Source organism: Lissotriton vulgaris, chromosome 3_1 (genome assembly GCF_964263255.1).
Source record: "Lissotriton vulgaris chromosome 3_1, aLisVul1.2, whole genome shotgun sequence".
NCBI classification, from domain to species: domain Eukaryota; kingdom Metazoa; phylum Chordata; class Amphibia; order Caudata; family Salamandridae; genus Lissotriton; species Lissotriton vulgaris.
This window is the reverse complement of record NC_141689.1, coordinates 1482198207-1482225047: the sequence shown is the minus strand read 5'-3', so window position 1 is coordinate 1482225047 and position 26841 is coordinate 1482198207. Positions and strand designations below refer to the sequence as shown.

The 26841-nt window shown below is 44.7% G+C and overlaps 1 pseudogene; it reads left to right on the top strand.

Moving 5' to 3' along the window:
- Positions 1–19709: 19709 nt before the first annotated feature.
- Positions 19710–20239, top strand: LOC147728050 (serine/threonine-protein phosphatase 2A catalytic subunit beta isoform pseudogene; annotated as a pseudogene).
- The last annotated feature ends 6602 nt before the right edge of the window (positions 20240–26841 follow it).

The window sequence follows — 26841 nt, the reverse complement described above, 5'->3', positions numbered from 1 at the left end:
GAAGGCAATTGTTGGTCCCAGAATGGTACGCTGGGGCTAGACGAGGCCTAAGATTTGCTGCAGAGGCACAAGACTGGGGCACAAGGGTCAGTTTGGGCCCAGGACCATACAAAGTAGTGCATGTGAGGTGCAGGGATATCCACACGTCTGTGCTCTGAGTCTGAACCGGGGGCAGTTGCGTTATGCGGGGCAATGCTCCAACTAGCATGAAAGACTAGAGGGCAGCCAGAGCAGCTTGACCTGACATGCACCTGCACGCAGCACACCCAATAATGGCGCATAGAGGCCCAATAGGATTGTGAGAGATCCGGGGGCCAGCTGGACCCTAGCTGTCTCAACCAGTGAAAAGACCAGAGCTCCCAATACATCTGGAGCACCACTCTGCTTCACTCACACAACTCCTGTCCCCAGCATTGAGAGTCCCACACTCACAGGTGGACATGCATGCATTATGGAAACAGGTACATGGGGCAAACGGCGAACCGTCGACTTCGAACAAATAAACTTCCTGTGTGACAATTATGAAAAGGAAAGAGCAAAGGTAAACGTTGTCACTTATTTTTTTTGTGAAAGAAGGAAGCTCTAAACATCCTTTGAAAGCCTATGATGTAGATAATGCTTGATGCTGAATGTATAATCTATCTTGCCTTGGAAAGCATAAGAGCCCGATAGACATAAGGATGGCTAGAAAAGTAGTCCAAATAACGTTGCTTCTTAGAATCGTTAAACTTTTCACCAGGCGAACATCCAGAAAATCAAATTCTACATCTCCAGCCTTCTGTTTATCAGAATTTCACCATATGAAACGCATTTAAGTTTCAATGAATCTTGCTGATATGTTCCTTCTCAACTGCCTAAACAGCCTGGTTAGAAACTGATTTCCCATAGGTGTCCTGAATCAGAAAGCACACGGCAGTTCCAACTTTGCCTCGAGCTGCCTGCAGCGCTACAGCAACAGGACAGAGAACAGAGCTGATTTCTTTAGCTTTCTTTCATGACAAGTGACGGACAGGTGCCATTCTTAGAAATTATATATTTATATTTGGCGCTGAGTAATTTTCCATGTAAATTGAATAACTTTTAATTGATGAGGTCCAGCTATTCATTATTGTTTCCTCTTGTAAACACGACACAGGAGCCAGCATGTTATAGAAACGTGTTGAAAACAAATTCACCTGGCAGGCGATTTTGTTTTGGTGTCCAAGATGGGCCTGGTAGCAGATGTTTGAAGAATAAAAAAAAAATATCAAACGGCAGTCTTTTTTTATTATGGCTGAAATATTTTCCTTCTCATCATATTTTTGGCCTAATAAAATGTAGACAGAGACTATTTCATAAAGTCTCTGTCTACATTTTATTAGGCCAAAATATAACAAGAGTCGATGAATCCTCTCAGTTGCACAGGGATAACATTTAAAATGTTTGCCCATGTATTTATATCCCTTATTTCCTCTGCTGCTCTGCCTGATGTGAGTACTAATATCCTACTGGTATTGTCTAAGTACATAATGTCAATAGATGTGTGCTCGCTCCGAGGTCAGTCATATAATATTGGTTTGCACAATGTGTTTCAGCACTCCAGTGCTAGTATCACACTTTTTAAAATGGAGCCTGTTGTTGAGTCTGCTCAGGGGGCCCTCTTTTGTCATTTTGTTAGCCTATATGGGGCAGCATCATTTTCCTTTCTGTCATAAATCCAGCTGCCAACTTGTTGAGGGTGAGCAAATGTTTTTCAGTCCAATATCTATTGAAATTCCTTGAATAAAGAATTATTGGTTGATAAAAAAGAATATTTTCCGAATGTCATAGACAATTCCTGTTGGGTAAGGGGAATGTTAACACACATCACTAATCCCGTCTTTTGTTACAGTAAAGTGAATCCTTCATCATCATTTGCAGGCCCACCTAAGCGTTTAGGCAAAAAGGTCTGCTAAAAATAGAATTTCCGAGTCCTTGATGTACCAAAAGCAGCGGCGTAGCAATGGCCTCAAGGGCTCGAAAGCAAGGAATGGCCCCAGCCAGCAGCTGCCACCAAGTGGTTAGAAGAATACAGCCATCTTTGGAGTGCAGAGGAAACATATTATTCTACAACACCACCTACAGTCCCAGCCCTGCACAATACAACCTCCCACTGACCCACTCCAATTTCACACACCACCCACTGTCCCAGTCCTGCACAATACAACCTCCCACTGACCAACTCCAATTTCACACACCACCTACTGTCCCAGCCTTGCACAATACCAATTTCCACTGAGCCACCCCAATTCCACACACCACCTACTGTCCCAGCCCTGCACAATACCATCGCGCGCTGACCCACTCCAATTCCACACACCACCTACTGTCCCAGCCCTTCACAATACAACCTCCCACTGACCCACTTCAATTTCACACACCACCTACCGTCCCAGCCCTCCACAATGCCACCTCCCACTGACCCATCCCAAATTTCACACCTCACCTACTATCCCAGCCCTGCACAATACCACCTCCTGCTGACCCACTCCAATTCCACACACCACCTACAGTCCCAGCCCTGCACAATACCTCTTCCCGATGACCGACTCCAATTCCACACACCACCTACTGTCCCAGCCCTGCACAATACAACCTCCCACTGACCCACCCCAATTCCACCCATCACCTACTGTCCCAGCCCTGAACAATACCACTTCCCACTGACCCATCCCAATTGCACACACCAACTACTGTCCCAGCTCTGCACAATACCACCTCCCGCTGACCCACTCCAATTCCACACACCACCTACTGTCCCAGCCCTGCACAATACCGCCTCCCACTGACCCATTCCAATTCCACACACCACCTACTGATCCAGACAGCACAATGCCAACTCCTGCTGACCCACTCCAATTCCACACAAAACCTACAGTCCCAGCCCTACACAATACCACCTCCCACTGACCCACTCCAATTTCACACACCACCAACAGTCCCAGCCCTGCACAATACCACCTCCCACTGACCCACTCCAATTCCACACACTACCTACAGTCCCAGCCCTGCACAATACCACCTCCCGCTGACCGACTCCAATTCCACACACCACCTACTGTCCCAGCCCTGCTCAATTCCATCTCCCGCTGACCCACTCCACCCAATTCTAAACTGAAATGTTTCATTAGGAAACTGTGCAAGAAAACTATATAGGCACTGGACAGTAAGCACATGCCTAAAAGATGTTATTACTAAAAACCCACGTGTAATGAGAATCCTCTTCAAAGGCCACTGAGGAGTGTGGGTGTGTGAGGGCCCTTCCGGGTCCAAGGCATTTCTGTGCATGCTGGTACTTGTATTAGCGTTTATCCTAGTCTGACATCGGGACTACAAGTCCCAGAATGCAGAGGGAAATTTGACAATGACTAATTCTTAGACTTGCTGAATTTGCTATCTCTGCTTTCCTGAAACGTCTGTAATTTTACACTGCTTACGCAATAGGAGTCATTTATTTGTCGAGAAATGAAAACATCAGCACTCACCTACTACAATGATAAATGAAACTAAACTACATCAGTGACCAATCTCCACAGAAAATTGGCCTTTCTTGACTCCTAGGTTTTCAAATGACCAGCCGAGACAAAAGGCCACTTGCTTACAACGAGATAAGGCCTAAAGATGATGAGATTCAAAAACCCCTTGTTTCAGGCTCACACCACGATGCCTAAAGAATGCAAAAACAGCCCATGTTAAGAAGCGATATTCTATGAATTCTAGGAATAATACAAGTCTGACTCAATATTGCTGAAATCTCCTAAACAACAGCTAGCTCGAAAAGGATCCCCTACCATTACATAACAGACCCCACACCTAATTGAAAAGCAGTTCCAGTTAGCGCTCGAGGACGATTATCGCCCCTTGAGTCAGAGAAAGGGCAGAGATGGCTGCCAACAAGTAGTGGCCAGTTTCCATTTCTTGTGAAGTGTTCACGTGCATGGCGCTTCCCAGTAAGTTGCTCCTGACCTCTTATCTAGATAATATCTCACATGCATTACATCTCGTATCTGCGCACTGTGTATTATTTATCTGGGGAAACGGCCACTACAACGCGGCGGTTACCACGAAAGCCTTTACCACGCATACCTTTACTACGAGGTACGTAGTAAAGGCATGTGTGGTAAAGGGTAAAAAAAAAAGGTGGGCTTGGGGGGGTCTCCCCCCCAAAAAAAAACTCACCAGACGAAACGTTGAGATGTGCAGGAAAACAATGTTGTTTAAGAGGAAACGGAAAGAAACTTCCGCTTCCTCTTAACGACTTCCGACGCCACAGAAGAAATCGTGAAAAGGTTATGCGTAGTAAAACCATTCCGTTGTAACGCATGCGTGGTAAAGGCATGCGTTGCAATGGAATGCGTTGTAGGAACATACAACCATTTATCTGAGATAATGCACAGTGCGCAGATACGAGATTATCTGATTGCAAAATGCAAATTAAAAAGAGGCAAACAACACTTGACTCACCTGGTGGTGGGCGGCACTGGCAAACCGTCGGCAGCAGCCAGGGACTGTGGACACTCACACTGGGACAGGCAGGGCCAGGCCACATTGACTAGGCTAGAAATAATAAAATTATGGGCAGGGTGACAACTGCGAGAGAGGGCCTCTCGTCATCACGGTTTCACTCTGGATTCTGGAATCAGGGGGTCACGCTGAGTGGACAACAGGAGCCAAATTAATTTAGGTCTCCAGTGCGCTTCAGCTGAATGATTATTTTGTCCTCTCAAACACGCACAGAGACCACTCCATTTCAATTGTACCCTCAAATGCCAGAGGCTTCTGAGCGGTAATAGCAGTGACTGCTGTATGGAAGCCCATGGACAGCCTGCTGGGTCTGAGTTTTGCCAGCATCTCCTCCACCATGATGGGCCTTCCCCACAACAAATATTATTTTGTCTACTAAGTACCTTCTTACTTATCAAGTGCTGGAGGTGTCTTTGGCACCTGCTCTTCATAGGTCTGAGTCAAGAAGGCACTGTAATATTCATCAAACGCGTTATTAATGGATTTGACATTGCAATACAGCATGTGCATTTTATATTTCCATGCAATCACATTTTGTGATATTAACAGCTCATCACCTACCTGGAATGTCTCAGCATCCGTCTGCAGGGGGTGTGCCCGTCAAGATGGCCAACAAGATGTCGTTTCTTATATAACTGCTCCAGGTTAGCCCGTCTAATATCATTCACAATCCTGAACATGTTAGGATTACATTGCAGCTACACATCTGCAACAGAACGGAGGGACTGGCTGGGATCTTCCCTGAAGTGTGGCAGTCAGTGCCCTTGGCTTCTGAGCAAGGGCGAGGAGACAGGCGCCGAGGTTATGCTAAGCCATGAGACGTGGCCATGCCCAGGCCTCCCCTGACTGAGTGAGCTGGCTGCATTTGGGTCACTGCTTGAGCAGCGGGGTCTGGGTGAGGACTCTGGAGACTGGTTTGAATACTGAGCCCTGTAGAGAGCCATGGGGCCCGGTGGCAGCCTGGCTGCTTCCTTTTCCCCAATCTGCTGGAGCAGGGTGGGGCGATCGGCTCTAGAAGGGGACTGAGGTTGAACCCTGGAGCGAAGTAGTATGGCGCGCACTTTTAATGCGCATGTGTCACCACAAACACCCGACCTCCTAAAATGGCCTTTAAACTGCTGCTGCAGTATTTATCCAGCACTGAGATATTTTTTCCGCACGGAGCGAGGAGACAGTGAAAAGGAGCAGACGCAGCCGTACAGCTCACTAGTGAGTAAGTGACTAGTGACTGACTACTGTACTGAGTGCAGTTAAAAAAATCGACCCTGCCCCACCCCAGCAACAAAACCGGCCCCCGGCCCAAAAACTGGCCCCCACACCTGTCAGCCTACAGGGGGGGATTGCCCGGTGCCCTGCATTGTCAGTCCAGCCCTGTAGCTTGGAAACACTGGAGCTGGATTTCTCAGCAAGAGAAAAGACAGCATCTCTCTCAGTGCGTCTGCTGGAGGGTCGACTTCCTTCGGCACTTGCTGCAGCGAGATGCGCCGGGCAAGTAGATAGTCAAACTGCTCCAAACCACTGTGTGTTTGCTTGAGCAAGTGTGGGCATATTTATACCTTGAAGGAGCCGAGTTTGACGTAAGGTTGGACATAATAATGTCATCAAAGACTCAGTTCTTTAAAAACTCCATGAGTTCTTGGACAATTTAATATTCAAGCAAGGGGAAGTCCCTGACTGCTGAAGGCGGGGTTTTCCAAGAAATCGTTGTGGATTTTCGTAACTAGTGGAAGTAGCAATGCCGTATTTGGACTGCATAGGCTAAATCTAAATATGGTTTTGATTTCTATTCCTATATAAGGATAGGGTGATTTATACCTATATATGGGCATGACTCTGGAAAATTACACTAGGGTCTTAAAATCCTATACAACAACGGTAAGGTGCTGCCCATCTGTGGAACAGGTAACTGTTTTATGTTTGGATTTCTTTTAGGGGTGGGCGAAACTCACAGAGTTACATTAAAACTCAGCGAGATCCTGTAGCATTCCACAAGAGGGTGGAAATCGGTATGTTACACTGATTCTTAATGCCGGGGGATTGTTCCTCACTGTAAAATCAGGGCACATAGCACCATGTGGCATGCCAAAGGGTGCTGCTTCTTTGCTGCCGCTCAAGTAGATTTTTTACTCGAGCAACAGCTTTCTCACCGTGAACGGTCACGACCGCCTCCGACTCCTGTGCCTGGAAATCACACTAGGGGACACAAATTCTCGCTCCTACTCGACAACTTAGCATTGCATGAAAAAAACCTCTGCCATGTGGCGGTTGGCAGAGTTTTGTTGGAACATTACAAGCATCTCCTAGCACAGCAGAATTAATCACCAATCCCTAGAATTTTTAAGGGGTTTGAGAGGGGGGTTTGGGGTGAAGTCTAGAAGTTAATAGTGTTGTTTGTGGAGTTTTTGTATATTTAGATGTATTAATAGTAGTGATTGTAATTTTGAGTTTTCATATACTCTTTTAGTAATGTATCGTTATGTTACATTAAATTGTTTTATGTTACTTATATTTTGCTGATTGAGGGCATCATTTTGATCGCCAACAGCTATTGGGGGTCAGGAGATTGCTTACATGCTTGCAGGTGGTCTGTCCACCCTATTAAGATGTGACCGCTGGACTGGCAGCCAGCACGGGAATGCTGCGGCCATGGGAAAGGGCAACAGCACATGCCACCCCATGAAGGCACATTCTGCACGTCCGTGCACCATGTGCCATGCATCATGGCCTGCATGGCACATGGTGCACAGAGATGAGTGGGGTCACTACATGTGCCCCAGGGCCACTTTATAGTGGCCCACAACAGACAGGGCCCTGTTTGGGGCCCCCAATATCCCTTTCTGACAACCTTAATATGGTAGTGTTGCCGCCATGAAAAGGCTATCGGAAAGGGATATCGTAATCCCAGTGGTGGTGCCACCATTGTCATATGTTTTTTATCTGACCGAATAGGGCCTGACCGCCATCATTGTAATGAGGCGGTTGGACAGACCTGTCAGTGTTCTGTCTGACTGCCATTGTAATGAGGCCCTAAGTGTGAAATTCATGTATTTTTGGCAATGTAATGTGTTTTGCAGATCGGTTTTCCTATTTACTTTACAGGTTTTTATCTACAAATATGCCTTATGGTCACTGGGAGATTCTGTGTTTTTTTCAGTTTTTTTCTTTTTGAAGGAAGTCAACTTTGGTGTATGTATAAATTCTTTTTATTTTGATTTCCTTTTTTTCGGGTTTCCGGGACTGTTTCTTTAAAATAAATATTTTTTCAGGTTTTTTTATGTTTCCGTAATACTTTGTATTGCTTTGAAGGATCTCTAATGGATTCATTTTATTTTGGGTTTTTTGGAAAATATGTTTTCCATTTTTCGTGGCTTACTATTTTCGATTACGTGGATACAGAGGAAGATCTGCAGAAACAGATCAGTAAGTTTTATTTATTTCATTTCTTTTGGGCGGAAAATGTGATATTATATTGTTTGTATAAATATTATGTGATTGTTATTTGGAATTGTGTTGTTTGTGTTGTAATTTATTTATGTGATGGATTGAGTTTTTTCCTGTGTTTCTTGGTTGGTGACAGTTACATTCTTGTCTATATAATTTACAAATGATTTTACTGTCTCAGTCTTCATTAACATTGGAATTGTGTGTACATTTTAGATTAATGTAATCAAATATTACATTTGCTGTTTATAAAAAAATAATTTGCCAGGTTGCTTTGGTAGGTTACTATTTATTTTACAATGTGCACGTGGCTATCATTTCTTAAAAATATACTAAATTGTTATTTTTATGAAGAATTGGACTTTAAATTATAGACTGTTCTACTTTCCTTTGGTTTGATTGCTAAGTTTAGGGGAAATTTGGTTAATCAATTTCTCCATTCGTAGTTGTTGGTAGCTTTGCACTTTTTGCAATGCTTCCATACATTTATATAGTGTAGGTTGGGTTCTGCCTAGTGTGGATTGGAAGGTATTGTGCCATCCTTTGAATGCATTGCTTGGAAGGTATTGTGCCATCCTTTGAATGCATTGTTTGTTTTGGATTCCTGTGCCAAGATTTTGTCATAGACATTCCACCCTGGTATTTGGAATTTGGGTGGGAGTCTGTGTCCTGAGCTATGCTGTCGAACCCAAGTGTCTTGTAATTCATCCATCTGGGGGCTTAGTTTGTCTTCATTTTGTCGTGAAAAGAGGTTTCCATTAGTGAATTGTAGTGTTCGCTACCTCTGTGACAAGGACATGGGCTAGTGCTATAATTTCTTTTATTTCAAAGGCAAACTGGTTGTATGTAGAATATTCTAAACTTAGTGCACATTGTTAAAGGTGTCTCCATACGTTTAAGGTGGTTTGAATCAGAGCTTGCTCAAAGTCTATGATTTCTTTTTAGGGGTAGTTATTTGTTTTATATTTAATGTGGATTGAGAGGTCGCAGTAAAAGCTGCTTTGTTTATTTGGTTGTAGGGCATACATAAAAAGGATATTTGTGTTTTGATATTCAACATGTATGGTATATATCTGAGTGAATTGTTTGGGACACATTTTGAAGGTCCCATCCATCATCCAAGTTATTTGCCGTAGAGACATTTGGATTCATTTCTCATTGTTTAGGTTGTCATATAAAAGCAAATGTTCCTAAATTATGTGCCATTGTAAAATGTTGTGCTATTTCTTTCTCTTGGTATCTTCTAGGGGCAGTAGGATTATCACAAGTGGCTTTTATAGTTTGTGCAATTAAACATTTAAATGTGGGTATAGGTTGTATTTGGCCTGCGTTCAGGGACTTTAGAAACTTTGGGACATAACATCAAGGGCCTGAGTTAAAATTATTGCCACTTTTGCGTCTGTTTTCTGACGAAAACCGATGATAATTCTTTTTTTTTTTTTAAATTTTTAAAACCTTTATTTCAAAACAGTGCACACAGCTATTTAGCCTTACATCCCTGAGGCGAGGCAGCAAAACGGAGCAAAGTAAGTCAAAGTGCAAGAATCAGTACATCAGAACGAATGAAGGTTAATTTAATTTTTTTTTTTTAAAACAGATGTGAGAAAGAGAAAAAGGAAGGAAAAAGCGCCGAAACTGGCGCAAAGAAGAAGGCAATGGAAGTTAAAGTACAGTGAGGCGTAGTGAAGGGGCCGGGAAAGCACGGTGAACACAGTAATAATCAGTGCAATAGAAGGACTGGGAATGTAGGGGGAGGGAAACACAGGATAGCAGTGTAGAAAATCTCCAGTTGGAGTCATAGGCCACGGTGATAAGTGTTCTTCCTGTGGAGCGGAATCCGGAGGTACGCAAATGTCCCCCCTGTACTCGTTCCAAGCCCCCCATATTTTCTGCCACTTTTTAGGTTTACCCCTGGCAACGTACACAGTCTTTTCCCGGAACATACACCAATCCATGTTGGCCTTCCATTGTACAACCTTCGGAGCCGTTGTAGCCCCCCACATCTGTGCGATGTCCCGTTTCGCGACCATATTACCCAGGGTCACCCATTGGGTCTGGGCCACGGTATGGTCTGTCGGACCCCATATGTTCAGGAGGCATCTCCTGGCTTCCGCATGCATTTCCACCCCAGTCACCTCGCTCATAATTGAGTGCACACGTCGCCAGTAAGAAGCTATTGCAGCGCACTCCCATATAATGTGCATGAATGTGGTGAGGGCACCACAGCCACGCCTGCAGAGGCCATCAACAGAGTGTCCCATATGCACAAGTCTGGGGCCAGTGACATAGACTCTATGCAAGATTTTGAGCTGCACCAGCCGGAGAAGGGAAGAGATAGCGACCTCCTTAGGGGAAGATACCGCACTCTGCCAATCTTCGTCGTCAATCTCTATCCCATCTCGCACCCACTGGTCCCTCACTCCCAGGAGGAGGTCTGTACGGACGTTGATAAGCTTCTTATATGACAATGATATGGCACTATCTGGCATATGGCCATCTAGCACCCTATCCTCCAAGGGAGAACTGTCGGGAATCGCCTCACCCTCTGGCATGGCGGACAGTAGCGCATGTCTCAGCTGAGCATACCGGAAAAATTCCGTTCCCCCCAGCTGAAACTCTGCCTGTAACTGGGCAAAAGATTTCACCTCGCCACGCAGTAACATGTCCTCCACCCTGGAGATGCCAATCAGATCCCACTTATCAAAACCCTTGGTATGCCACAGTCTACCCAATATGTCCGAGTCATAAAGTGGGGTCGCCTTTGTGAGCCTATCTTTCCAACCCTGTGCCTTTGTAACCGCCCTCCAAATATGGACGGCGGTTTTCGTTGGACCAGACATCCGCTTGTCAAGAGACCTCGAGTAGAGTGCCCTATGATACTTCCCTCTGCCCAGCAGCCACCGATCCATGGCATACCCCAGATTGTCCACTGGACCATATAGACCATGATTAATGGCCGCTAGCTGGGAGGCCCAATAGTACCTCCGCACATCAGGCAACGCTATCCCCCCATCGTACCACGGTAGCGTAAGCTTCGTGATAGCGATGCGAGGGCGACCATCCCAAAGCAGGGCGCGTTGTAGGCTCTCGATCTCACCGAAGTATCGGGCTGGGACCGGATCTTGAGTGTTTTGGAGGGCGTAAAGGAACCTGGGCAAGGACATCATTTTAAACAACGCCGCGCGCCCAAGCAAAGAGAGCGTGAGTTTACACCACCCCTCCACGTCACGCCGAAGGCGGAGAAGAGGAGGAAGCAAGTTATGCTCATAGCGCGCTTTGGAGTTGGTGGAGATGTAGATCCCTAAATATTTGAAGCCCTGGCTCGCCACTTGTATGCCGCAGCCTCTCGGGAGGCGAGGCGTTCCCCCATTCAGGACGTACAAATGTGACTTAGACCAGTTAATAACTAGACCGGAGTACTGACCAAAAAGTCGCAGCACTTCACAGGCCACAATGAGGGACTTGCAGGGGGAAGTGAGGTATAGAAGAATATCATCTGCATACAGTGATACTCGATCCTCGAAATCCGGGGACCACCGAATACCATGCAGGTCGGGGTGGCCGCATAACCAGGCCGCCAACGGTTCGAGTGCAAGAGCGAACAGGAGAGGCGACAAAGGACAGCCCTGCCTGGTGCCCCTCTGAAGAACAAAGGATGCTGAAACTCGACCGTTGACCGCTACATTAGCCAACGGACCAGCGTATAGGAGTTTGACCCACCCTACAAATTCCGGACCAAAACCGAGCTTCGCCAACACTGCCCACAGGTAACTCCATTCAAGGGAGTCAAAAGCCATCGTGGCATCCAACGATGCCAGGACAGCCGGCTCCTCAAGCGTATGGGCCCTGGCCAGGGCGCTGTGAAGTCTACGTAGGTTAAGAGCAGTGTTGCGGTGTGGAATAAAGCCCGACTGGTCCGGGTGCACTAAGTCGCCAATGACGCCAATCAAACGGTTGGCGAGCATTTTGGCTAGAATCTTAGGCTCCGCATTTAACAGAGAAATGGGGCGATATGATCGGCACAAATCTCTTGGTTTCCCTTCCTTATGGATAACCACAATGGTGGCCAACCTCTGGTCGTGGGGAAGCATACCAGTCTCCCGCGCCTCCAGGAACATGTTCCGCAGGTGCGGGGAAACTACATCCGGTTTGATTTTATATAGCTCTACCGGAATACCGTTAGGGCCAGGCACCTTACCAGATCTCAGAGAGCGAATTGCGAGTGCAACCTCGTCTGCAGTGATATCCCTGTCTAGATCGTCTCGATCCGCTTCCGACAGGCACGGAAGATCGATATCCGACAGGAGAGTGCCCGAGTCGGCCTCAGATCGGTCCGAGACAGAGGAGTAAACGCCACGAAAGTAATCCGAGAAGGACTCAGCGATTGCGCTCGGATCAGTAACCAACAATCCATCGTCTCCCAATATCTCCGGGACAACGCGGCTGGCCCTCTCTTTCTTATCGAGCCAAGCTAGTAGCTTGCCCGCCTTGTCACCAACGTCATAAATCCGACCCTGCTGTTCCCTGCCCATAACGAGAGCAGCGTCGGTGGCAAGGTCTCGATACTCCGATTGCTTAAGGGAGAGATTATGTAACAGCTCGGGCTCAGGGACCTCCTCCAATCGGGAGTCTAACTCCATAATCTCTGCCTCAATGCGCACCATGTCGGCGTCCCTGTTCCTACGAGCTGCCGCTATGAGGGCGAATGCCTCACTCCGCAAGACCGTTTTAAACGCCTCCCATAAGATGGCAGCCGATGCAACCGATCCCACGTTCTCAGCAAAGTAGAGTTCGATAGCCTTGGCCAAGAGACCACGCGTCTTTGGGTTTCGGAAGTACCACGGATTGACCACCACTGGTCGCTCTGTTACAACAATATTAAAATCGAATGAGACCCACAACGGGGAATGGTCCGAGATACCTCTCGCCAAAAATCGGGCCTCAGAGATCGCCGGTGCATGAGCAGCCAAGGCAAGAACGTAATCAATCCTCGAGAGGCTACCATGTGCGCCAGAATGAAAGGAGTATTGGCTTTGGGTGGGATGGAGGAGTCTCCAGCAGTCAACTAACCCCATAGTATCAAGGAAAGTGGGCAGCCACATTTGCGAGCTACGGAGGTCTCTAGGCGGATGTCTGTCCAAGGATCCAGAGCAAACAGAATTAAAGTCACCCCCCACAACAAGCAACCCTGCTGGCAGATTCAAAATGGCGCTGCCAAGGTTCTGAAAGGTGTTATTTTGCAAACCCGGAGGAACATAAACCGAAACCAGTGTCAAGACACGCCCCTCCCACCGCCCTGCGACGGCTGCGTACCGCCCCCTCTCGTCCACAATAGTGGAGTCAATCTCAAACGGAAGGGACGTGCGCACCATAACACCCGCCCCCCGGGACCCCGAAGAGAACCCCGAATGTGCCACCATCTTGTAACCCTTCCTATTGAGCGCTCGGCACGTGTTCCCCACCAAATGTGTCTCCTGCAAAAGAACAATATCAGGCATATGCCTTTTAAACAGTTGCAATACCACCCCCCTCTTAATACGATCACCCAAGCCATTGACATTCCAACAAAGAACTTTCAGTGTCCTACCCCCATCATCGTGTCTCAAGCCTTCACCAGCCCCCAGAGGCCCCACTGATACACGATACAAAGCAGAGCATACGAACCATTGCCTGAGAGAAAGAAGAAAGAAACAAAGAAAGCACACAAAACCAACCCCAACACCACCCCCCACCCTGCACCCCTGCAGCAGACTAAAAAGCCCCCCCAACCAGCAGTGTGCCTGTCGCCCCATAAACTAAGCTACAAAAAGACCCTAGAGGAGTAAGGAACCCCCTCAGTCCCCCCCTGCCACCCTCCATGTGAGAATAGGATATTCCCAGTAAAGTGCAACAGCATTGGCATTTCCGGTCATAGTCAACGGGCACACCAACCGACAAAGCTAGTGCGAGAAGTATTATTCCTGAGGATCAGGGCCACCAGAGGGCGCCTTCAGAATGTTCCTCCTGCTCCTCGCGCCGGTGCGGCAAAGTGTCCAGCCAGTCGCTCGCAGACTCAGGCATATCAAAAAACAGGGCGCGGCCATCACGTTCAATGCGCAGTTTAGCGGGGAACAACATAGAGTATTTCAGCCCCAAGTCTCTGAGGCGCCCCTTTACCCCCGCAAAACTCTGACGCTGTCTCTGAACAGCCCTGGTGAAGTCCGGGTAAAAGTTCACATCTGCGTTTTGGAACTTGAGAGGCCCATGTCCCCTTGAGGCCTGGAGGATCGCATCTCGATCTCTGAAGTTGAATAAACGGGCGATGATGGGTCTCGGTGCGACGCCCATCTTCGGAGGGCCGCCCAGTATTCTGTGGGCCCGCTCAACCGAGAAGAAGTGACTGAGGCCTGCTGGAGTGAGATGGGTCTTAACCAAGTCCTCGACAAAGAGGTCAACGGCCGCTTCCTCCGCTTCCTCCGGCACCCCAATGATGCGAACATTCTGCCGCCTGGCACGTCCTTCAGAATCCTCCAGCCGCCTCGAAAACAAGTCATTAACCGACCTCAAGGTACGGACCTCCGCTTGCAGGTCCGAGACATCGGTCGTGAGGCTGGAGGTTTTAATATCGAGAGATTTCACTCGATCATTTGTTTTGCCCAGGTCTGCCCTGATCAAATTGAGATCGATAGCCAGGGTGTCCACCTTGTATGTCAGGACCTCGTGCTGTTTATGCATCTCAGTCCTGATGCCAGCGATAGCCCCCATGATGTCGCGAAGAGTAGGTTCCGATCCCTCACCGATGATAATTTTAACGCCCTTTCAGCATGGACCCGTTAACGCGAGAATCCATGCCTTAGTGCACATAAATTTATCGCCTCGCATCGCTAATGAGATGCGAGGTAGGCGTTCCCTAGTAAAATACAGCAATTCTCATCACTAACAGAGGTTCTCCCTATCAGGAAGCCAATCGCTAAACGGCTTAGCGGCATTGAAATTAATGCTGACCCACTGTATCGCAGGTTTCTTACACCTGCTATTTTCCCGACTTGGCTATGTTCATAATGGGAGGTGGATCATTATGCTGAGTCCACATCTTCCTATCAGGAACGTTTATTTCTTACTCTTTTATTTATCATAGGTATTCCTCCATTATTGCCCCTTATCGCCGATATTGCCTGGATTTCTATTGCCTCGGCGATGCAATAACAAATTCTTTATTTTAAAGTTAATAAAAACCGTTATAATATACCAATAAAAATACTTTCCTTTGCGTACTATTATACATTAAATACAAGTTTAAAACAACCATTGGTTAAAAAGATAAAAGCACAGCTACAGGTGTTTTTTCTTTTTATGCAACTTGGTAATTTATGAATTTAGCTTTTTTTCCAATAATTTTTTTTATACTTTACAAGTGTTCTCGATATCATAAAAAGTTTCGGAAACAAGTTCTGAATCGGGCAGTGCGGTTCGCAATATCAAAGTTCATAAGTTCAGTCTTGTGTTAGCGTTTCGATAAATTTTCAAAGTTGATTACATATTTGATTGTTCGTCAAATCAATTGTGGATCCAACGCATTTAATATCGCTGAGCGGCATGTGCGAATACCTTTTTCGTTGAACTTTTCCCTCAATAAACTCCGGCGTTCATGCTCCTGCACTGGACAAATGCAGATCAGGTGAATGATGTCTTGAACTGTGGCGCCACATAGATTACAATCCTTCGGGCCCAGAGTCATCCAGCCAGTTTGGTCGGTGTTAGTTGGCAGTTTTCCCATGCGTATCTTCAGGTACTTACGTTTTAAATAGGGTGGAAAAGCGAGGCGTAAATAAACAGCTGGTACCGGCCTTTTGTAGGATTGTATTATCATCCAAGCATGTGCACGGCATCTTAAATTTGTTTTGTCTTCAAACAAGGAATGCATATTGACTGCTTTTTTTACGGACTGCTTAAATGCGGATACTGGTAACTTCCTTTGCCACACAGATGTCATCTCAGTGCTTTTCAGGGAGGAGTTTAAGTACTTCGCATACTGAGATTCGGAGTAGTTTTGCAGGGCTTCCCAAATAGTAGAGTTAATTTCTATATCACGGTTGAGCCAGATGCTGTACCAAAATTTGATTGACTCATATCTTTTATGCAAAATTTGGGACTGCAATCCAAATTCGAGACGTACCTGAGCTGGTGAAGCATCGCATGGTGAACAAAATATGCAATTGTAAACTCTTGTTTGGATTTTATCTAATAGCGGTGCACTTCTTCCATTATGTGCCACACTGCCATAAGCTATCGTTGGAAATAGCTTGGCTTTGATAACTGTGAGAAGGGGGATGAACAAGGGACCTTTTAGCTGTTTGGATAAGCTGCAGAATGCATGCAGTAGAGCTGTTCCTTTCTTTTCGATAGCGCCAAAAGTGCGTAGAGAATGTGAACCGTCTATCCAGATGGATCCCCAGATATTTATAGCTATCCACTATTTCCAGGTTCGTCAATTGTAAAGTTCAGCTGTTTAGTACGGCGATGCATTATGATCATGACCGTAGTTTTTTTACTGTTTATTTCCATTAGATTCTGTTTGGTGTATTCAGCCAGCTCGTTTGACTGAGGAGGACAACATCGTCTGCATAGGATAGATGCGTAAGGGGCAAAGTTCCTAGCCGTGGAGGATGTGCATTGACCCCATTTAACCTTGGTGTCAAATCAGCCATAAATAAATTAAACAGATGAGAGGCCAAGACGCAGGCTTGTTTTAATCCTTCACTGGTTGTTATCTTCCTTGTTAGCCTTTGGCCATTGTTGATCTTAACCTGCATCCAGGTGTTGGTATAAAGGTCCATGATTGGATTTAAGATTGTGTCCGGCAGGCCCTGTTGCTTTAGTTTGGCCCATAATGTTTGTCGGCTAACACGATCAAAGGCTGCCTTGAAGTCCACAAAACATAGATGTAGTGCTTGACGGTCTTGTAGGCTTTTTTCAGCTATCAGGCTTATTGCTATGATGTTTGCCATTCTGCCTGTGCCAGGCCGAAACCCTGACTGATTTGCAGGGAACTTATTGTTATCATCGGACCATTTGACAAGGTCGGTTAGCACCAATGAAGCGTAGTATTCGGCCTCCGCATCTATCAGCGCGATCAGGCGATAATTTGCTGGATCCTTACGATCCCCGCCTTGTATATTGGATTAATGATCGCGGCTCTCCAGCTTTCCGGAATACGACTGGTGACATTGATCGCCCGGAACAGGTTGTTGAGATTACTGGCCCAATAATATGGATCTTGCTTGTAGATTGCCTGGGGGACGCTGTTTGGTCCTGGTGCACTATCTTGCCTACTTTTCTTTATAATTCGTAGTATTTCTACTTCAGCGTAAGCTCGGGAGGTTTGGCCTAAGTCTTCCTTTTACTTATCCAGGATGTTTATCAAGTCGGAAGCAATTGTGAACTGAGTCTCTGCGTTTATACTTTTATATACTGAGGTTACAGCTGATGACGGCTGTGTCATGGTATTTATTGAGAATATATCAATTGAGATTTCCCTTGCTATTATTGGGACTCTAGATGTTTGGGAGGGGTTATTTTAATTTCAATGTGCTGGGCCGAATGATCACTATCAGGTGAGAATATGATTTGAAACTTCTAAGTTAACCCTAGGAGGGTAAGGGTGACTATAGTGTAGTCCAAAATTTAACTTGAACTGGAACCAATGTACGTGCAATTGGCGGGTCTGTCCTGTTTTATTCTCCTGTTTAACACGTGCATACTTAGCTTTTCAAGGTCCCACATTAGTTGCCGACCCACTTTGTCCATTTGTTTTGCCAATGGGATCACCTGCAATTCTACTGCCCATATTTCGAAAGCAGTAATTATATTTTCTTCCTCTTCATGTGGGTGTAATAAGTTGGCATTAAAATCTCCTGTAAGAATTATCTCCCAGGTTGGCTGTTCAAGGCGGAGTTCTGCTATAACATCGCTGACTTTTTTGAAAAGCTCTTGTTTTATTTAAATTTTTGGATGTGCACATATATTAATAAATATAATGGTACCTATGCCGACGGGTAGACCCATTTCCAATTTTATTATTTGCATGTCTGGGGTGGTCGAGGTTAGTAGAGAGGACTTAATTTTTAGTGCGGTAGAAATATAGACAGACAGACCCCCCCCTTGGCTCGTCCATATTGCTGGTTTCGAGTAGCACTAACGTGGTGGCCTATTCTACCAGGGACTTCAACAGGGGCTGTTAGCCATGTTTCTTGTAGTACAATTATTTAATGCGTGTCCCAGGACTCTGTCTTTCCTTTATCAGTTATGATATCTTTTGCTCCAGCGATGTTCAAAGATTGAATGCACGTTGCTGGTAGTGCGCTCACCGGGCCATAGAATCCGGCGATAGGCAGCGTTACGATTTCACACACTACAGGCAATGCCTCCCTTACTCGCATTTCTGTTATATTTGGGGGTGGTTGTGCTCTCTTACATAAATTACAACATCATATTTTGTAATTCCTCTTCCATAGCATGCATTAGAATAATAATTGTTACATTTCCAATTTTATTTTCCATTGATCCACCTTCTTGACTTTTGTATAGCCCAAGTTAGTTAGTAACTGCTTTCCTTTCGGCGATGTTATGTATTTTGCTGCCTCTGTCATTGTATATAAAAGTAGTGTAATTGTATAAATATATACAAGTTCTTACAGTTTGTATGTTTGTTATTTTCATGTAAAATTATGCAACTACTTCTATTTTGTATACTTGTATGTATGTTCTGTTTAGATGTTTCACACAGTTTTGTGGCTTTTCCGCTGGGTGTGTTCTAATGTGGAGATCGTGCTTTCTTTTCTATCAGTTTAATTTATTTTAAATGTTAATTTGTTATTAGTTTGTAGAAGTTGAGGTCATTAGGTTTATTTTTGCTCGCTTTTTGGGTGAGTTTTTGGGGCAGATTTATGAGTTCTGGCGCATCTCTGCAAATCAGCAGGGATGCGCCAGAACTGATGCGTCACGCAATTCCCTCCTTGCGGCACCACAGATGCGCCGCATTTACAATGCAGTGCACCATGGTGCAAGGAAGGGCAGATGCGTCACGCATCTTGTGGTGTACGGGCGGCGCATTGCTGGAGTAGCGTCGCAAGTGCGACGCAACTCCTGCAATGTACAGAGGCCACCCATACATAACGTGGTGCGTCACTCCTTACGCCTGCTTCAAGCAGGCATAAGGATTTGACGCAGCAGCCTCGTAAAACTGACTCAGTGAAATCTTGTAGATTTCACTGCGTCAGTTTTACAGGGCTTTCCTACGAGGGAACGCCCACCCTGCGACAGAACTCCCATATGAAACCTGACGCAGGTTTCATGTGGCGCAGGGCTTTACAACGTGACGCATCTGCCTAGATGCATCACGTTGTAAATAGGGCGAAGGGATGCGCCACGTTTCCGCGCCGTTGTGTCACGCAACGGCGGCGTAAACGTGGCGCAAGGCCGTCATAAATCTGCCCCTCTGTTTTTTATTAATTACTTACTTTCTTATATTGTATTACTAGTTTGTGACAGTTGTTTTTTTCTGGCGGTTTATTTATTTTCCAATTTGCAGTTTTAACTTTTAGGAATTCTATGTAAAGAGACAGAAGTTTGGGAGTGTTATATTAATTAGTGTGATGTCCAGTTACAGTCTGTGGCAATGTTTCTGGCCAGTTCCATGCTCACTCTTCAAAATTGGAGGCAAATCACCGGACACAAATTATTTGTTTATGGTTGACTATGTAGGTAGAGGCTATTATTCTGTGGAAACCGTGACACTGTTTGTTGCTCTTAAGGTTCGAAATTGTGAGCGCATCACAATTCTTCGAGGGAACCACAAAAGCAGGCAAATCACCCAAGTATATGGTTTCCATGCTTGCAGAAACATGGAAATCCAAATGTTTGGAAATATTTCACAGACCTTTTTGATTACCTTCCACATACTGCCTTGGTAGATGGCCAGATTTTCTGTTTGCATGGAGGATTGTCACCATCTATAGACACACTGAATCGTATTCGAGCACTTGATTGCCTTCAAGAAGTTCCACATGAGGGGCCAGTGTGTGATTTGCTGTGGTCTGATGCCGATGATCCTGGTGGGTGGGGCATTTCCCCAAGAGGTACTGGCTACACTTTTGGACAAGATAATTCAGAAACTTTCAATCAAGCTAAAGGCCTTACTTTGGTTTCAAGAGCCCATCAACTGGTGATAGAGGTGAGAAGTGCAGATCTTTTCTTACGACTGAATGTTCTTATCTGACCAAATGGTGCCTGCCATTTGTCTTAACAGAAATAATGTCTGTTCCCTAATAGATGAAAGCCTCTAAAGCTAAATACTGTGTTAAATGGACTTTCCCGCATCCGGGATGCCGTAAGGTGATTCTGTAACTTTCTAAGAGAACAGTGGCTGACTTCTTTACCTCCTTAATAAGTAATAGTTTTGGAGGCCCAATAGACGACTCTTAGTCTAGTGCTGAACGCCCGGAACAGGGTTGCAAGGGATTTTAATTCCTGCCAACTGAATACTTTTAGCCCTCCATTTCAGAGGTACTTTTTTGTCACAGGAGGAAACCTTTATCTCATGGCACTCTGATATCAGAACAGCCTTTCCAGGTTTGATAGCATTTCTTTTTACAATTCACTATTATGCCCTAAACCCACAATGCACCTGGACATAGACTGCACCTCCGATTCTATTTTTTGTCCCTATCAAGTTAGGATATCTTTAATGAAGCATAGAATATAATACCAAAGTTCTCATATAGCATTTCCCAATCCTGGCCTTGATATCGAGGAAAGCCATTCTAGTGCTGAATGGGGGATGGGAGCCCTTGGGGACTCTAGAGACCTTCAAGGGACAGAACCCTAACCCAGGATCTGTCTCACTACCAGTCGGGATAACCACAGCAGTAGGGACATGGGGAGTCAATCAAAACCCCAGGCTGAAGCGGAAGCTTCTTGCTCTCCAGCACCTGCTCTATGCGGCTCTGCGCCAGGCCAAGCCTCAGGTGGCCGCCGGTACCTAGTGATGCATCTCCGGTCCCCGTGCCACCTTACGAGACTATGAGAAGGAGACCAACTTCCTGGGAGAGTGGGGGCCCTTCCAGCGCACCATCTTCTTCCTCCTCAGCACCAGCATCATCCCCAACGGCTTTAACAGGCTCTCGGCGGTTGTCCTGTCCGCCACCCCGGAACACCGCTGCCCGCTGGCGCCAATCTCAGTGCCCACTGGAGGAACGCCAGCCTGCCGCTGGAGAAGCAGGTGGACAGGACCCTGGTGGAGAGCAGGTGCCCCGCTACCAGCTGGCAATTCTGATGAACTTCTCGGCCGTCACCTACCCACACGGTCCTTGGGCTGACTTTCCCTTTATCTCCTTTCCTTTTTCCCTCTTGTCCTCTCCCCTCTCACTCCACCTTTCCCCTTTCCCTCTCTATTTGTCTCTCTGGACTTTGGACACAGTGCTTCCTCATCTCCCTGCTAAGGCTCCTTCCTCCCCTCCTTTTCCTATACATTCTCTCAACCTCGATGTTTGTTTACTGTACCTTTCTATGCCATTGTAACTGATGTACTTTGTAACGTAATCTTCCTCTGCCATAGCGCTCTGATACCTATGGGTCTAGCAATCGCTTCATAATCCTTTTGATGTATCTTATAATGCAACTTTTCCCCTGGTTATGCGCTCTGATACCTCCAGGTCTAGATAGTGCATTATAACCTTTGCAAATCAATTAAACTAAAAACAGTTTTTCCTGAAACGCTGAGACCTGAGTAACATGGCTGATGACCAGTGAAGCTGCTTGACAGCTAACGAGAAGTCTGGCCCTGGTTTTCCCCCTTGACCGTCAACTACCCAGCCTTGCATTGTATCTCCTCGTCTCCCCGCTATTTCTCCTTCCACCCCTCCATCCTCCAAATTACTGTAACATTGTTTTATGTGTACTGTTCATTACTATGCTTTTGTTTCTGATGTAACTTGTAACGCAATGATTCTAAATGTAAAGCGCTCTGATACCCTCTTGGGTCAAGTTTGCGCTATATAAAACTTTATAAATAAAAAAAAAAAAAAAATTGCTATTTATTTTTTTAAATTTATTAAAAAGTACATTGTAGTTAAATATACATTTTACTTGCTTGGTTAGGTTGCTGTTGAGATGTATATACTTCTTCCTTAATAGTCTGGTCAGAGAATCCAGCAGAGTTTCTCATCTTGCAGCGTTTGTCATTTTTGAAGTATTTAGTTGTTTAAACTAGTGTGTCTTATAGATTGTTGGTTTAATTTTTTGTTTAATGTTATTGGTAAAAGTTGTTTATGCTTTTATTCTATTGGTTGATTTTATCAGTTATGTACTTCTATGGCAAATGCTAATTTAGTTTTTATTTATCATATATGATATGCAGTTTGATCGTTTTATATATATATATATATATATATATATATATATATATATATATATATATATATATGCGCTCCAACTCGCTTGCAAAGTGCCTCGTGCACACAGCGGGTATGCAGACAGCAGAGAAGAAAACGCCAGAGCCGGTCTTTGAATCGTAGTGCATTTATTATGTGCAAATTCGGTGCATGTATATATCCAAGCAGGTACTTCATTCATCAGAATAAACCTCACCGACACTCAGGAAAATACTGTGCACGAAAAGTTTTAATGGCAGGAAAACAACGCGTTTCGCTTTGCAGCTTGATCACGTTTACACCAAGACGCCAAACAATTGTCCTTTTACTCTTTTCAGTGACATAAAAAAACGGACAAAAACACCCAAAGTGTAACAGAGTGAGTACCTCCTATGGCGGACATGTCTTAAGGCGCACAAACATATATATATATGCCCATACACAGTTCATTTCGTTGTTGGTAATCACAATAATGAATATCTAAACAATAAAGAAATATATCAAAATGTAAAATTCAAAAAAGTCAGTTGAATAAAACACATTTCTAATTAGAGTGTTATAAATTCATTCTCCGATAGTAAGGCATTTCGGCACTGTTGTGAAGTACAGTCGGACTTATCAGATACTTCATGGCAATAAAATGTCAATTATGATAAACGTTTCCGCATATGTCGCCAACAGTTGGTATAAGCGGCAAGCCAAGCCCAAGTGGGCGTGAAATGTATCAGAGTATATCCTGATTAGGTTAATATTGATACTATGCGGATTCAAGGTGAAAGGCCACGCCCAAGTGGGCATGAAAAGCATGCGGATTAAGTGTATCATGATCGCAATGTCCATGCCCAAGTGGGCAAATGATGCTTATTCTGTCACAAGTTTGGACATATTGCCGGGCTGCTAAGTCTGTGTCAATTAGGGTAATTATGATATGCTCCTTTTTCTTGGTCACACCAATTCATCAGGTACCTAAGTGAAAAATGGAATATTAAAAGGTTTAAAATTAGACCTATCAAGGTCACATTGCAGACAACAAAATTGCATATTGTATATTTCAGTTGTTACTCAACAAGATGTACAGGTAATTCTTCATGCAGGTTCAGTCCATTTGGGGTCATACTTTCAAAGTCAATGATATAGCGAGACTCTAATTTCCGTAGAGCCAGTTTCTTATTTCCACCATGTACACCCAACATAACTTTATCAATAACCACCATCCTCAGTTGGTTTTCATTTTGGAAGTGATTGCTAGCAAAATGGCGAGCTACTGGGTATTGTAAATTGAGATTCTTTATGGCTCTCAGATGTTATAAGACTCTCTCTTTTGCTTTCAATATTGTGCTGCCCACGTACCACCTGTTACAAGGGCAGATGAGTACGTAAACGCAGTACATTGTGTTACACGATAAAGATTTATTAATCGTGAATACTTTTCCTGAAGTGGGGACTGTTAGCTCTTTACAGTTCACGCTGTTACGACAAGCTTTGCACGACCCACAACATTTAAAGCCTGGGATCTCTTTAAGTTCATTTTTTCTCACAACTAGATTTTTGCTTGGATCGTCTTTAAGCGATCTTCATTTTCTAAAGGTGATTTGAGGATTGGTGTTCAGATAGGGTTTCAAATGGTGATCAGTCAAGAGAACGTTCCAGTGTTTATTGAAGATTTTTCTGATGTCATGTGCCTGTCCAGAGTATGTTGTGATAAATCTTACTTTATCATTTATTTCTTCGGTTTTGTTGGGGTTCAGTAGTTCATTTCTGATTGTTATATCAGCCCTATTGCATGCTTGCACAATAGTTTTATTTTTATACACTCGTTCACGAAACCGGTTGCACATTAGTTCTTTCTCCAATTGATATGCCATTTCTGTGCTACAGTTCCATTTGGCCCGTAGCAGTTCACCGTAAGGTATACTGTCTATTAGGCTTCGAGGATGGGCACTTCTGGCGTTCAACAGACTGTTGCCTGCCGTGGTTTTACGGAATAGGCTGGTCGTGATAGTATCACCTTGAATCACAACCCGAATGTCCAGAAAATCAATGGTGTGTTTATGGACATTTTCAGTGAATGTAAGGTTCAGTGTGTTTTTGTTCAGTAGGCTCACAAAATCCCTGGCTGTCTCAATGCTACCGTTCCAAATCATAAAAATATCATCAATGTATCTAAGCCACAGGACAACTTCAGTGTGGAATTCGGCTAGTTGGTTGGACACCTGCTCCTCCCACCAGCCCATGAAAAGATTAGCATAACTGGGGGCGAAGCAGGTGCCCATCGCGTGTCCTGTGACTGTCGGTACATCTGGTCATCAAAGAAAAAAAAATTATTGGTCAAACAAAACTCAATAAGTTTGATTAGCATTGAGGAGTGGCCTGAGTATGAGATGGTCCTGGCCTTCAGGAATTGTTTTGGCTGTGAGTCCCAAATCATGTCTGATACATGTATAAAGGCTACTTACATCCAGAGTTACCAGGATGAAAGAAGGTTCCCAATGAATGCCTTCAATGATTTTAAGAAAATGTGTCGAATCTTTAAGGTAGGCTGGCAAAGAGATAACAAAGGGTCGTAAATAGTGATCGATGTATTGGGATGTATTTTCCAATAACGAGCCTATTGAAGACACAATGGGTCTTCCCGGGGGATCTATAGCATTTTTATGGAGTTTTGGGAGGAGGTATAGAATGGGAATTTTAGGATGCTCACATCGTAAAAAAATTGTCCTCCTCCCATTCCAAAAGTCCTATGTCTCTAAAGTCCAATAGAAGGTCATCAAAGAGATTCTTAGATGTTCTAATATCAGATTGGGTGCATGGTTCATAGCATGTTGTGTCTCCCAATTGTCTAAGACATTCAGCTAGATATTTGGCTTTATCAAGGACTACAACATTTCCCCCTTTGTCTGCATTACGGATCACTATTTGATTATCTGCCTTTAAATTATCAATAACCTGCTTGTGTTCAAAAGAGAGATTTTTCTTTATGTTAGGTACACGTGTCGTTCTTAATTTCTTGATGTCATTCAGTACACATTTTTCAAAGATTTCTACTGCTTCACAAGTGATATGTGGGAGAAATCTAGATGTAACCTTGAAATGGCTTCCTGGATTCACATTGGTATTAATATCTGCATCTGCCAAATAATCATCTGCTATCACATTTCCAGAAGAGATTACTTCTAGTAATTCCACATCATTAGAGTCAAAATCAATCAGATTAGAACTGTCATTATCAAGAGGCGGTCTGGTGGGGTGGGTTTCAAACCATTTTTTAAGTTTTAACTTTCTCGAAAAGTAGAACAAGTCTATCCTGGTTTGAGCATAGTTAAAATTTGTCGAAGGGCAAAAGGAGAGTCCTAATGACAGTACATCATTTTCATGCATGGTTAAAGGTATCTGAGAAAGGTTAATTACCATCATACTCTTGCCTTGCTGCCCCTCGTCATTACTCCCATGGGCGATTTTTCTGCGTTTTTGTCGGATTTTGGCTTGTTTATTCCTCTGGGTCTTCCGCGATTTCCTCTGCCTCTTCCCCGTTGGTTTCGTTGGTCCTGCTGTGAGTCTGTCCGTCCTTGATTCAGGACTTGAAACTGTAATAAAAAATTGTTGTTCTTTTTCTTTTGTTGATCATCAGATATTTTTTGGTTCAACGCTGACGGTGAAATATCTGGAAGACTGCCATCCGATGCATCCCTTTCCACCACTGATTGAGCTGGAGTCACAGGAATGCTGGTTTTCGCTGGATTAGATTTATCAAAAAGATGGTCTATTTAAGATGGAATGTCAAGGTACGACCAGATTGATAGTCTTTGTAATCTCGCAAAAATTTGCGTTGTTTCTTCATGGTGATTTCTTCCTCCAATTTTAACATTTTAGTTTCCAGCTGTTGCAGGAGAATGTCAAGTGCCTCTTTCGACATCAAAGAGCTTATTTCACTTAGCACTTGGTCAATTTCTTCCAGTAATTTACTTCTGTCCTTTAAGGCATATTTGACTAAGATCTGCATCATTGTAGTTGAACATGCTGAGGAATTACTGGACCATTCCTCGAGCATATCGGGATCAGGGTCCTCGAAAGTGGGAATAGTGAAAATACTTAAGCCACGGGGTACCCTACCAACTTCAATATAACGTTGGAGAGACTCCGCCTCAAACCATTTGGAAAGTTCTTTTTTCTGTAGTTTCTCTAGTTGGATTAGCAGAGTTTGTAATTGTACTTCGTTACTTATGTTGCTCGACGCTTGAACATTCGAGTCGGGTAGGCTACCACCCTGCATGAAGAACAGTTTGTCTGCAGTGGCCTTTCGTTTAGCATCTAACACTGCCATTGTTTCGTGCTTGGTAAGTTTGTCAGCAGATTCCGCCGATATTAGAGGACGTCTCCTCTGGGTATAAATCGGCACCCCAACCCTCAGCAGATACGGACCTCAGGCGTTCTAAAGCGTCGTCCTCTCCAG